Raw genomic sequence first — 14,502 nt, 5'->3', positions numbered from 1 at the left:
TTTCTAATAGCTAATTGTCAAATCACAAATGAAGCCTGCATGATATTTTTTTTCTTCAGTGCACAAGTATTTTCTGATGAGGTTCATCCAGCCATTTACAGATATCGCCCTACAAAGTGTTCCTAACATGTGCCCACATCTGCCAGACTATTTCTTGGCTCTTTGCAACTCAATAATTGGAGGGTTGAGGGTAAAACAAATAAAAAAAAAAAAAATGTGTGGATGGAATTACAGTGGTACCCAATAATATATACATATCTCTTTACTGAGTTTTTGAAAAGTGTATAGTACAATCTATATACAGTAATCCCTCGCTATATCGCGCTTTGACTTTCGCGGTTTCACTCTATCACGGATTTTAAATGTAAGCACATCTAAACATATATCACAGATTTTTCACTGGTTCGCCGCTTTCTGCGGACAATGGGTCTTTTAATTTAGGTTACATGCTTCCTCAGTTTGATTGCCCAGTTGATTTCATACAAGGGACGCTATTGGCGGATGGCTTAGAAGCTACCCAATCAGAGCATGTATTGCATATTAACTAAAACTCCTCAATGCTATAAGATATGCTTCCCGCGCTGTGCTTGTTTGCTTCTCTCTATCTTTCTCGCTCTCTGCCTGACGGAGGGGGTGTGAGCAGAGGGGCTGTTTGCACAGAGGACACGAACGCTCCTCTACAAAATGCCGCTTTATCGCGGTGCTTCTGTATACTTAAAAGCATGTATTGATTTTTTGATTGTTTGCTTTTCTTTGCGCGCTCTCTGACATTCTCTGCTCCTGACGCGCTCCTTTATGACGGCGCTCCTTTGAAGATAAGATATGTTTGCTTTCTTTTAATTGTGAGAAAGAACTGTCATCTCTGTCTTGTAATGGAGCACAGTTTAAACGTTTGACTAAAGGGTGTTATTTCATGTCTAGAGGGCTCTAATAATGTTAACAGGGTGGGAGAGTTTATAAGGGCTTAAAATATATACAAATAACCACACAAACATATGGTTTCTACTTCGCGGATTTTCACCTATCGCGGGGGGGTCTGGAACGCAACCCCCGCGATCGAGGAGGGATTACTGTATATAATTCACTAAGGCAAGACACCCATGGAAAGCACGCTGAAACGGGGATGGATTCACTAAGCCGCCAAGTAAGACACCTATGGCGCACGCAGGATGGAGCCACGCCCACCAACTCCAAGACCATTGGATACGACAACAACTCGCAGAGCCACGCCCACCAACTCGGACGCGACGACACAGAAAAAACGGCGTCATTTATATTCATCTGTCGTAGAGGCCACATGCACCTCCGAGCGTCGTTGACTGTTCATAGAGGCAGGTTTCTCGCGGAGGTGAATCGCCATATGCAGCGTGTGAAACGGTTTGCGAGGGGTATCCCATGGGATCCTTAAAACATTCCTTTACAACTGAGGTTAAAACACAATGAAGTAAGCAGTCTTTAAAAACCAAGTTTTCGGTTACGACGCACAACCGCGTGCAGCATAGCAAGCTGTTTTACACGCTACATACAGCAATCCGCACTACTACCGTGGTCGGGTGTCTTGGTGGATTATATATATAGAAAAGCAGCCAAAACCGCACAGAGCAATGAAAAGTGGACTGTGCAAAGACGACAATGACTCAAGTGACGAGTTGGAGGTGGGCACATGAGCAGGCAGTGCTTAATGAACGAGAGGGCGCGATGGCGGTCCGCCAGTTTTCAGTCACGGACGATTGTGTGTTGGTTTGTTCCGTGCATTGTTACAATGCTGCTTTTCTTGCTGATTTCTTACATTACCAATTTTTCAAATGTTAATTTTCTCCTTGTGCTTAAAAATCATTAAAAAACCGGCCTGATTATGCGGTGTATGGTACGCCGCGGGTTGGCTAGTAATATATTAAAACACAACACATAATACAATACACAATACATAGTTATCTGTGTGTTGATTGTGGTCCCCAGGGAACGCTGCAGATCCCCAAATTCCTAATACAAGCCTCAGACGCAAGTTGCTGGGTACAAAGGCTTTCTTACTGTGTGAAACTCTTACACTGGCAGTCGTTTCACACAGTACAACCACTGTTCTCGCAGTAGGCACTCTCTGTTCTCCACTCCACACAGCAAGCTTCACCCTCCTCCTGTCTCTGGCTCCTAGCTCAAAGTGGGGCTGCTCCTTTTATGTAAGACCTGGAAGCTCTTCCAGTGGCTCTGAAGCACTTCTGTGTGAAACTGGAGACAAGATACAGCAGGGCTCACTAGTCTCCTCAGCAGGACCCCTATAAGAACTCCAGTTCTCAACATGGCTTTTGGGAGTCTGTGGTGATATCATAACTCGTGGGGCTGCCACCTAGCGTTCTGGTGCAGACAATGTCCTGTGTAAGCTGTCTAACCATGCTGTGGGCATCCTGACTGGCCGAGTTGCCAGTCCCCAAGTGGCGTCCCTGACAGGACAGATAAACAGATATTATTTGTCCTGAGGTAGTAATATTTTCTTATAGTTGTGTAAAAGTTCCCTTTGACTGTTTTCTATCTGTACCTCCTGTCTTGTTGAAGAACTGAACTGATATTTGTGTACAGTTTGGGCACACTGTAGTTTTAAACACGTCCATCATATTACAGTATCTATTATGTTTATTTAAAATGAGAGGATTCAACTTTCCTCGCAGCTCATATGCAACACTCCTAAAATCAGCAGGACAGATTATGTCTGGGCTTTCTCTAGCACTGCTGTATCTTTTCTTAACATTGCAGTCAGCAAATTACAAAATAATCAGTAAATTGTGTAGTTGAAGTATATTTCATATTTTTCACTTGTGTTTAAAATTGTATATTTATTAATTCTGCTTTAGTAGTGCTTTACATGTCTATGTCTGAAGTTTATCCAAATTCATCAGTAGTGATTTTGATGTCTACGATATCCAAAATCCACCCAACATACGAACATAAAGTCTCGTTCTTAAACTTGTGTTACCCAGTTCAGCATTGCTGTGAGCCAGAGCCTATCCTTACAGCACTGAGCAGGGTGCCAACCTACTGTATGGGCCACTCATGCCCACAGCCACCCTCACTGACACGGGGCCAGTTTGACCAACACTCACCTTAACCATTATGTCATCAGGGATGTGGAAAGGAAAATACATGCAGATGTGAACGTGTAAACTCCACCCGTGTGACGACCAGTTAGGATTCAGACTTGGCAAGACGACAAAGTTCATAATCTCTTATGTATACATGATCTAATTTAGGGTCACCTGTAATTTTCATTTGTTTCTTAGTTCCTGTCTTAATCTAAATACAAATATAAAAAAGTAGGAAGTCCAGTATTTACCCTCTGGAACTGTTACTTTTGAACTCAACTAATATTGAAAAAGTCCCCTATACAATAATGCATTGTCTTCTTGGTTTTAAACCAATTCTGGACCTACATGCTTATTCAGTTGAAAAGGAAAGATTTACCATATATACTCGCATTTATGTTCTCCCTCGGATAAGTCTAGGCTTGATTTTACTGTATAATTTCCAGTATTTTATAATGTCAGTCATATAAGTTGAATGAGGAAAACTCGCGCTATTGGTCCAAGAGATTATGATATGCTAAGAGAGTAACAACGGAGCACACAGCCTTTTTATTTCTATGTATTGTGCCTACGTGACCACACGGTAATACCCGAGCTATTACGAAGCGACGTTTGCACTGTTTTGTGTTTTTTGTATCTCGCACCCTCATACGCCTTTATCGTAAGAGCATCCCTTATCTACGACTAGCAGACCACGTGCGCTTCGCTGCAGTCGCTGTAGTTGGAATAATTATGTATCTACATGCGACTTAAAGAGCTTCTTTATATACAACATTTTTGGTTTGTCCTCCTGGAGCCAAAATATATACATTTTCTCTATGACTAATTTGTGAACATGCTACATAAAAAATAGAAACGGGAAAAACGGCAACACCGTCGGGAACAACAGTAAATGAGATAAAGTAAAAGTCTACCAAACACTAAAGTATAAAAACGAAGTAGAAATTAACAGTAAATCGCAACACCACCGGGAACACCGGCACACCGTATCTACTAAACACTAAGAAACACTAAGTAGAAACACTAAAGGAAAAAATACTATTCAGTAAGTACTACGTCTAGTAAACAGTAAATCAGTAAAGGAGAGAGGACTAAACTCTAAGGAAAAAGAACGGCAAGACCAGGTCAGCTGCGGCGCTCAGCTCGGAGCAAAATGAAGTGAATGAAATGAGGTGAATGGGAGGGGAGATGATCACGTGACTCCCCTACCCACCTTAACTCTCCATCCCTCCACAAACACAGTCTCTCGGATCGCAACTCTCCTTTATATGTATAGATGGAGCGTTTGATCAGAAGAAAATATGAAGCTGGTTTTAAATGAAAAGTCGTTGAAGTGGCGAAAGAAATTGGTAACTGCGCTGCTGCAATAAAATTTGATGTGTCTGAGAAACTGATGGGAGATTGGAGGAAGAAAAATAAAAAATGTAAGTATCATATTTTTGAACAGGCGTATAAGTCGGGGTCTGATTTTATGATCGATCTTATGGGTTTCAAGACCCGACTTATACGCGACTATATACTGTAAATTGTTATTTCATTGTTAATAGCTCAACATCTGTAAGTACAAACTCAGTTTGGTCAGAGGCAGAACGAGTAGCAAGAAATATTACGGTGTGATCCATGGTCAGAGAAACCGCACCTCACAGATCGTGACATTAGTACACACGCCTTTCAACCAAGAAATGAAAGTTTAATTATCACCTACTATATTAAACTTTATCAACTGAGACTTATGAGGTTTTTAAAACTATGCAGTCCTCAAATCCTACGATTAACGAGTTAGCCCCATCTCTGGAGAAGAGGAGCAGAGGCTGTTGGACTTTGTGTGAGGATAAGGGACCTGAAGGAACAAGTGTTGATCATTTCTTTGAAGAAGGCCACATATGAGCTTTCATGACAAAGAGTGACAGGCAAATAGCAATTGTCATGAACTGCTTGGTTCCCTGCATGTTTCAGAAAAGGGAGAGGATGTAAGAAGCCTCTGCTCAAATGCTTTTTAGACTGCAGTAGATTAGATAAACTGCATTAATCCCATGGGGAAATTCAGATGCATACAAATAATACAGCCAATCTTATCGATCAATTGATAAATAAATAATGACATTTATTGTGCAGATATTTCAAAATGAACTTAAAAAGTAACCAGGGAGGAAGCACTGAATTGCCTGATAGAAATGAGCACAAAAGACCCCCGGAGGCGCTGCTTAGCACACCGTGGTTTAATGAGCCTGTGGCTAAAAGCGAACCTCCCAGAGGTGATGGAGGGATTTTTCATGTTGGTATCCAATTTCGCTACCATCCTATTTTCTACAACAGCTTCCAGTGTGACTCGGGCTTGTCCAATGATGGAACAGGCTTTCCTGCTAAGTTTGTTCAGACATTGTGCTTCTTTTGAGTTCTGGCTGCTTACCCAGGAGGCTGCAGCCTAGGACACCACACTGGCTACTATGGACTGGTAGTACCGGAGTCTCCTTAGCAAGTACAGTCTGCTCTGCACCACCGTGTTGTCAGACCTGTCCAGTTTGTTGGGTACCTGTAGCTCCGCACCACTTCCACATCCTCCCTCTGAATGGCGAGGCTCCTTCGCGTGCCTGGTCCACCACCAGCTCTTTTGTTTTGCTGATGTTGTGTTGCAAATTGTTGTCCCTGCACCACAACATGAAGTCTTATATGATATACTAGCGACTGGGAGCCGATCAAATCGGGCTACAAATTCTACATTTGTAAAATCCATACTGTCTCTGCAAAGAATTATTTGTTTTTTTAAGTCCTTGAAATGATTTTGTTATCATGGCACTGATACGTGCTTAAAATAGACCTTTACAGACGATGTCATGAAGAGCCTCCTGTTTAAACGGGGCTGCGAGACGTGAACTCACCTCTTTGGCGCACCTCACTTAATTTTTTCCGGCAAACAAATTTTCAAAACAAACCATATTTTAAGACTCTAATCAGAGTCGGAGTAATAATTATGTTGGCGTGGTCATTTTAGATCTGAGATCGGCTAAAATTTAAACAATGACCGTTGTTAATACCCAGCCGTCATTACTGTTTGCCAATAGATGTCAGAAAGACGGATGCCAAAACCAAACTGCCCAAAGACAGTACCAAGCAAATGGCGATACGCTCAAAATCACTTACGGTTCTGGGGCCGTCGAAGGGGTTAAGTCAGTCGACGACGTTAGTCCTGGAAAGTACGCCCCACCAAAGCAACGTTCCAAAAACCAACCGAACTTACTGTTACCTGCTCGAACCAACACCGACTTACTATACTCGGCCGTCCAGCAGCGTCACTGAAGCATCCGAACATTCTTAGCCAATCATGCAATGCTGCGTCCGCGTTTATGTTCTAACTACAGAGGCAGAGTCTCATCGCATGGTTCTAACTTGTATTGAGTCGAGGTATTGACGCGAACACCGTACATACGGGGTACTGGAGCGAACACCGTACATACGGGGTACTGGAGCGAACACCGTGCATACGGGGTACTGGAGCGAACACCGTACATACAGATAGTATCAAATTATATATAAGGATTGTCATTATTAGATGTTTAAGATTTTCATTTGTTTTAGTGTTAGCTCATGTATAGAATTTCTTTTTCTGTTTTTCATAAGTTGTTAGTAGTCCCTTTAAATTCTGCATAAACTAAAGTACAGTATATGTTTGAAGTAGATATACTGTACATACTTTAAGTGCCAGGACCTAATGTGTTATAAGATGAGGAGCAAGACGCGTGGGGCATCCTCCTACTAAACATTCATGTTGCACTATCTAAGACTAATAGTTCTCTCTTGGAGTTTGCAGCAAAGCAATCAAAGCAGGAGGAGAGAGGGTGAGAAGGTTCTCCTTTAATGTTTTAAGCTCCACAATCAAAGAGCGGGGGGTTGTTTTCAGTGTTACAACTGGACTTGAGGTTGATGGAGCAAAACGCATAAGCAAGATAAGAGTCGGTATAAGGGGTGGACGATCTTTCCAAAATATCATATCACGATCCTTTTAACACAAAATCGTGATCCACCATCTGAATTACGATCCATCTTTTCAATGTGGCATACACTTAAGAGAATATCTGGACTCAAACTCATTAAGACCTAAGTTATACTTTATTTTAAATCTCAATCAAAGTTGAATTTAATTGTGAATATATTACATATGAAAATAATTATAGAAATAATAAAATGTAAACATGGGCAGTTTTCAAATTCTGACACTTTCAAACATGAACACTCTTTAAAAAATTGTAATCGGCAGCTAACAGATAACATAAATATAACCAATATAAATACGTGCACTTTTGCAATTCTGGCAGTTTCACACAACATTAAAAAATGTTTTACAGTTTCAGTTTCAAGTTGGGATCAACAGCCACATAACCATAAAACAGATTTTTTTTTTTTACTGTAAATACATGTATTTAAATGTAAACATTATAAGTGCAAGAAGTCTGTTTCACAATCATTCTGGGTAATAAAATTAACATAATAAACCAAAACAGAGTAACAAACAGCTAAAATTAGAGCTAGAAAGGCAGACGATGAGGTAGAATCAGGTGAAGAATCAAATGTCCAGCCCAGAACCTTTCATTTTAAATACTGCAGGACAACCAACTTCACTGTGCTATTCAACATAGCTAACTAACTAACTAAACTCGGGCACTTTAGTTACGTATTTTAAACATGAAAGATCAGGCTGACATTCTGTTCACATTTGCTTATGCATTTCTTTTAATTTTCCCTAAAATATTCACACAAACCAGGAGTGGTTCGAGGGGGTGAACAGAGAGGGGTCAGCGGTGTTCTAGAAGAAAAAAACGCAGAAAGGATAATGAAAAAATGATAAAGAAGGGAGACGTAGCGGAACGTTGTGATAAACTGGCAGAAAGCGACGCAAGGTAAAAAGAAGCAGGTCGGTGTATTCAAAAGATGCACAAAAAAAGGACTTCTTAAAAAAATAAAACCATACACTTTGGACGATTGGGAGACAAAGTCAGAGATTGTGTTGGTTTGGACATGTGCAGAGGAGAGATGCTGGGTATACTGGGAGAAGGATGCTAAGGATAGAGCTATTGGGGAAGAGGAAAAGAGGAAGGCCTAAGAGAAGGTTTATGGATGTGGTGAGAGAGGACGTGCAGGTGATGGTGTAACAGAACAAGATGCAGAGGCCAGAAAGAAATTGAAGAAGATGATCCGCTGTGACAACCCCTAACGGGAGCAGCCGAAAGAAGAAGAAGAAGACGTACAGTATATGTATTTTAGCGAACGTGTTTTGCATAATAAAAAAACAAGTAACAAAAATGATCGGACTGAAAATTGCTTCTTGACGATGGGTAAATGTGACATTTTTTGCAGGTTTGAATTTTCCTGGGATTCTGGAGGGCACGTTTAAGAGCGCTGGATAAGAAGCGTTTGGATTTATGTGGTACTGCTATTTAGGCGGTCGAATATCCGTTGTATGTGAATAAGAAAAACAAAATACAACTTGGGATAGGAGAAGATACCGCACTACCCTCACTACTTAATGCTGAAGTTAACGTCCAGTGACAAAGTCTTTAAAGGACCTGCAAATGGCTCACTTTATATTGATGGTTTATGAGTTCATTTTTATATCTGCCAGATTTTAATTGTCCAAGTCACCCCATATACATGTAATATGTGACAGCATAAGATATTCTCACAAATAAACGTACTTTCTTAAGTTAATCTAAAATGCAACTAAATTAAACAGTCATATGTATTTACGCATGAGTCCATTTTAACAGTCTTCGTCTGACTATGCAAACTAGGATACATTAGCATCCAATCAGTGCACGATTGTTTTTTTTTGTTTTTTTTTTGTAGCGTCTCTTCGCCCTTCGGGACAGGCTTTTAACTTCATAACTGAAATGATGTGTATGTTTACTGCATAGGAAGTACATAATCTTTACGAAGGAGTTTATTTACCATAAATAGTGAGAAACACGTGGGTCGTTTGAATCTTTCGCGCTTCAGCGTGTCGGCCGCAGCTCAGATGTCATAACTCTCGCTTCTTTTTCAATTCAATCCTGTGGCGCTCTCTTGGGCAGAAGCAAATTCAATCCATCCATCCATTTTCCAATCCGCTGAATCCGAACACAGTGTCACGGGGGTCTGCTGGAGCCAATCCCAGCCAACACAGGGCACAAGGCAGGAACCAATCCCGGGCAGGGTGCCAACCCACCGCAGGACACACACAAACACACCCACACACCAGAAGCAAATTCTTTTTTCTTTAATCTGTTGTGGACACGCTCTCTCAAAGACGCGCTGTGGATCGCAGGTAAGGTGGCCTTTATCTGGCTTGTAATCCCGCTTCCCATCCTGTTGTGAAAATCCGGTACTCCCCTGCTTGGCTTGACCCGGCACTGCAGCTGTGTAAAAGTCCATGAAACAATCGAGAGAAAGTCTAACCCCAGTGGCGCCTCCGCTGGGCGTTGTGCTTTTAAGCCAACGACTTGGATTCAATCGATTTTTCTTTAAACTTCTAATGTCTCAAATGAATGTTTCTGGTAAACATAGCGTTGAAGCAAAGCAGTGCCATTGTACAGTAACCCCGCAGAGCTCCTGGACTTTTTCAAAAGACGAAATGGAAGAGACGTCGGAGCTTCACACTTGAGGTCGGTCTTTAAAACCCCGTGCTCCCTCATCAGCTGTGGTGTGCACTATAGCATGGAAGCCGCTTCTGTTGTCACGCCTGAAAGAGATTCGCGCGACAGAACAGAATTCAATACAAACAATAGGGATGTGTGAAAAATCGATCGCATGCCAAAAACAGAACCCAATATAAACAAATAGGGACTCGTTTAAAAACAGTCGCGCGCGTCAAAAAATATTCCCGCTTGACAAAATTGAACCTCCTGTTAATGCACAGCAGCCGCGTCAAAAAATACCACACGCGTGCCAGAAACTCGAAAGGCCTTCTAGTAACCATCGCTCGCGCCAGTATGGAGGATGATGTATGGATGGCTGGCCCACATGTGCACAGGCAGGTGCCATGACACAACTATGCAGCTCATTCAGTTTGCTCTCAGGCTGTGCTAAACAGTTACTCCTGCTCTTTTTTGTCTTCAGTGCATCAGACGTTAGTAGAGGTTTCGAAAACACTAAAGAGCAAATTCGAGGGGATGACTCAGTTTCAGTCGTATCAGTAAACAGGTAAGACTGAGTGTTTTGGAAGGAGAAGAAATAAAACTATATCGTCAAATAACGTAAAGCAACGCAAGGTAAAAGTTCAGTAGGTGCCTTTAGGTGGGCTTCTTGACGCATATCCAAAAAATTTCCCACCAAACCATTTTGTAAAACATCATATTTCACAGAGGGTTATAGGCTTTTACTGAACATGTTTTACTTATTAAATAAATAAATAACCTGACTCAAAGTCAATAAGAGTGAAATGTGTCATTTTGCTTTACACGCCCCCTTCCGATTCCTCCTTTCACTCTCTACATTTCATCACATCCTTCGTGTCCATAGCGAGCAGCCTCTTCCCAGTGAACCGCTGCTTTGCTTTTCAGCTACGAGATTCAGTGCTATACACTTACAGACAGTTCTTCAGATCAATAAAGCTTACACTCGAAACGAAGGCCATCCCTTCCAATAGAGAGAACACCGTTTCAAATACTTGAACGACCTCAGCTGACAGGTGGCCAAAACATCTGGTGTGCCATTGCGCTTTTTACACATGAATGGCTAGATCGTAAATTAAAACAGGAAAAGAAAAAAACAACAACAATAACTCGCGGTAAATGTATTTTTTTTAAATTTCAGCATCCCTTTGCACAGGCGATACTTGGGTTGGACTTGCAAGCCATCACTTCGGTCCTGCGCGTGCAGCAGGCTGCGCAATGACAAGCTATTCCACATTCACTTTACTCTTCAGACGCAGATGCTAACGCCAATAGAGACTGGCGCATGCTCACTGACTTTTTTTGAGTAAGCTACACAAGTTTCCTTACGCAAACACTTCGTGAATACCAACCAGCGTAAGATTTGGCGTAGCCCAAAGCTCCCTCCGTACGTTCATTGAAGACTTCGGACAGGAGGAAGCCACTGCACAGAACCTGTTCATTTTAAGCTGACATGTTTTAAACTACACTTATTGCGGATATTTTTTCAATCTTGATGAAATGCAGCAGACATCTTTAAATCACCATTTTAAATACACTCTTTAATGTCAAGTTCACACTCTTGAAGATTACTCTTCATGTCCTCCCGGCGACTGCAACCACAGCCACCGTGTGGCAACGAGTGACCGCTGCCGCTTGCAGTCCAAAGTAGCCAGCATCGTGTCCCCTGCATTCTCCACCATTGCATTTTAAAAAGCCAATTCTTTATCTCACATTCTGCACTTTTAATATCACGTTGGCCTCGTGCCAGTTTCTTCATTCTACGGTCTAAGCTTGTACTGTTCATTTCATGCCTTCATTTTCTCTTCACTTTACGCGGTCCATCCCAATTCCTCCTTCCACTCTCTGCATTTTAAAGCTTCATTTCAGGATGTCACATTATTCCTCTTTCCCTGTACTTATGCTTTGTATTGTTCATCTCGAAATCTCACTTTGTACTCTTCCTTTCGCACTCTTTACTTCATTCCAAGATCACTGTGGGAAAAGTGTCTCCTCCGTCTGTCTCATCTTTGATCTCACATGACAGCAGCCACTTTCGCCTTCCTCTTCTCGTAGCTTGCTGCTTGACTCCCGCCACTTACATGGTATCCTTTGTGTCCCCAATGTGTCCTATTATTGGAATACAGAGTAGTCCTGACACGTGGGAGACTAAACTCCCACTCGTAAACTACGCTCGTTTTTATTGCATAAATCCTTCCCGAGTACACACCAGCGTAGGAATTTGAGTAGCCCAAGGCTCCCTACTTAAGCCCGTTGAAGACTTCGGACAGCAGGATGCCACTGCACTGGGCCTGTCCATTGCAAGCTGACATGTTCTACATTTTCAATTCATGCGGACATATTTTCAATCTTGATTACACGCAGCAGTCATCTTTTAATAACCATTTCAAAATCACTTTCTAATGTCCTGTTCACGCGCTTGAAGAATACTCTTCATGACCTGCCTGCGAGTGCAGCCACAGCCGGCGCGTGGCGACGACCAATCGCTGCCGCTTGCAGTCTAAACCAGCCCGGTTCGCGTCCCCTGCATTCTCCGCCAAGGCTTCCTTTCTACCTTCGCATTTTTAAAGCCGAAATCTTTATCTCATATTCTGCGCTTTTAATGTCACTTTCGCCTCGTGCCAGTTTCTTCATTCTGCGCTCTCAGCTTGTACTGTTCATTTCATGCCTTCATTTTCTCTTCACTTTACGTGCTCCATCCCAATGCAGCTAATCAGAAAGCTCCATGGCGAGGTTGTGTCAAGAATGCAGAGGATTTTCTGGATACAGCTTCCAGCCCTGGATGACATTTATAGCACATGCTGCCCTCAGGAAAGCCATCTGCATGGATTCCACTTAGCCATGCCGCAGTCAATTTAAAATTCTCCAATCCGGCAAATGCTTCAGAACAATTCCTGGACAGGGCACCAGCTCATTGCTACCACTGTGTTCCCATGTTTAATGCATGTTTTAATGCATTGCATCATGAAAATTATATCATAGTATTCTAGAATGTTCAGAAAGCTGTAATATCATGAATGTAGGAGATCCATGCCTGTGCGCTCTCATCTGTGAAAAAGAAAGCCCGTTTAAGAAGCATGTAGTGATTCACACACCTAGAACACATAGAATACAAAGCATTTAACGTGCTACTTTAGTTACGATGGGATTTGGAAACTATAGTAAATTAAACATTGATTTTAAAATAAAGTTTACAACATACTATTTTAATAACAAAATAAACTACAAGATTAAAGTGGAAAGTTCGAGATTAAAGTCAACATTTTGACAATTTTTTCTTCACTGTGTCCCCATTTAATTTTCTTTTCTCTGTACCCTAATGTGTTTCTGTATGGCACTCAGACGGTGGGCTATGACTCGCCTTTTCACGACAGCCTGGATATCTGACCACTTCTTTTTTATTTCGGGCACTGTGTGACTTTCTGCACTTCTACTTTCGAGTGTCTCCTCCACTCTGTATTAATGTACTCGCTCAACTTTGTTTTATCATTTATACCACTGCTTAAGCCAACAAATAGTATGTTTTTTCTTGCCTCCACTTCGCATTTGATGAAAGTCGTCTCTTTTCCCCTGTGCTTTTGCCATTGTCTTTTCACAAAATGCTGAACTTAAGGGGCTATTTATATTGATTTGTGTATTCAAAGGGGCATAATTCTGTAAGGAGTCGGGGTGGGGCGCCAGGCACATGCACATGCGTTACTTTCACGCTGACTGGGATTTATGGAACAGAAATGTGTGGAAGCTGGCTTATGCATGGTTTTGTGCATCTGAATTTTTTTGTGCATATGCACATTTACACTTTTGTCTGTACAGCATGTTTTAGTGGTAATCAGGGTGTCGTTTAAATGCTACAATAAACATATGCGCTAGTATGTGTAACAATTTTCTATAATACAGTTTAAATGTGTTGAAGATGTCATTTTTTTTACCATGATAGCAACCATTATGAACACACTGTAAGCCACAACTGATTCATAATTATGTGACTATTTGTTGAGGAGGGCATTTTTGCTGTGAGGCAATCTGAAAGATGTGTGTTTGGGGAATAAAATTACGACAAGCAAAGAGAACCATATTGAGTTTTAGGGAATAGGCTTGTGGAAAACGGCACAGGTAAGATGGTTTAAGGAATGTGGCTGCAGTAACCTTCATTATTAATGACACATAATGTCCTCTACAGCTACAGCAAGTATTGCATTTACTTTATTGTCAGATAACAGATCGAAATGTCCACACACTCATTATTGCTTCTGTCCTTTTCTAGACTACATATTTAATTCAGGACTATATACAACACAACCAAGTAGTGTCTTATTCCTTGTTACAGGTTGAGGAGAGAGCAAAACCTCAAAGATGTCAGAGTGTTCCTGCTGTTTCAATGTCGACAGAAGCTTTGGACGTTGCCAGTCACACTTGAGGGGAACTTGACACAAATATTTAGACTAATTTCAAATTCCTGGCTCCCATGTTGAATTTGCCACCGCTGTTATTGCTATTCCTGTCAAGGTGATCACTTTGACCAATAGAAATGCTGATTTTTACAGTTTTGAACATTCTTTCCTCCATAAGTGATATATATAAGGGAAATATTATAAAGACAGAAAATGTAATAATGGTTATATAAGGAGAGTGTGTAGCCCTTGTGTAATGTGTTCTGGTATTTTCTTTGGAATGGAAAATCTGAAAATAAAGGAAAACTGCTAGGGCAATCCCAAATCAACATTATCTAATAAATAAGGTCAGAGAAGTCACTTATAGAATCTTACATAAAATATACAGTACAC

This window comes from Polypterus senegalus, chromosome 7 (assembly GCF_016835505.1).
Source record: "Polypterus senegalus isolate Bchr_013 chromosome 7, ASM1683550v1, whole genome shotgun sequence".
In the NCBI taxonomy this organism is placed as follows: domain Eukaryota; kingdom Metazoa; phylum Chordata; class Cladistia; order Polypteriformes; family Polypteridae; genus Polypterus; species Polypterus senegalus.
This window is presented reverse-complemented; position numbering follows the sequence as displayed.